Source organism: Diaphorina citri, unplaced genomic scaffold (genome assembly GCF_000475195.1).
Source record: "Diaphorina citri unplaced genomic scaffold, Diaci psyllid genome assembly version 1.1 scaffold132237, whole genome shotgun sequence".
Classification (NCBI taxonomy): Eukaryota; Metazoa; Arthropoda; class Insecta; order Hemiptera; family Psyllidae; genus Diaphorina; species Diaphorina citri.
Window position 1 is genome coordinate 1 of NW_007509167.1, and position 520 is coordinate 520.

Here is a 520-nt window from a genome sequence, read left to right on the forward strand (position 1 = left end):
AGTCTTTCTGTTCCTGATGGCAGTCTTGTATCATTTTTTAGCTCGTTGAAATTCCATTTCCTGCTTTTCAAAAAAAACAAACCCCAAAAATGTGCGGTAAAATTCTCTCCTTGTGCGCTCCGAAGAACTTGTAAACTTGGTTGACAAGAGAGTCATCTTCTAAAATTCACTAAAAAACCCCAAAAATGCAGCTGTAAGCTCATTTTTAGGGGGCTTTTGGCCCCAAGTCTGTCCTGAAAAGGAGTGTGTTGTGAAATGGTGTGAATCCCAATCTCCAAGGGGAGATTCAAACTGAATGTAAGTAGCTTCATATCATCCAATGTATTCTCTCAGTGATCAGTTTCAAGTAAGGAAATTTCGTGGACAAACCCTTTTATTCTTCAAAACACTCATAGTTGTTGTGTTTGTTCACAGCTCCCCTTCCCGTCTACCCCCTCAACTCATCGTCTACCCCTTCAACTTTTGTCTTTTCATCTTACAATGGTTCTGGTCCGAGAACATTGTTTTTGTCGTCAAAGTC

General features: G+C 40.2%; 1 long non-coding RNA gene across 1 annotated transcript; it reads left to right on the plus strand.

Moving 5' to 3' along the window:
* The first annotated feature begins 6 nt into the window (after nt 1-6).
* LOC113473842 lies at nt 7-455 on the plus strand. The gene is made up of 2 exons (XR_003395672.1): nt 7-297; nt 415-455. It is a non-coding gene; the product is annotated as an uncharacterized LOC113473842 (long non-coding RNA).
* Nucleotides 456-520: the final 65 nt, after the last annotated feature.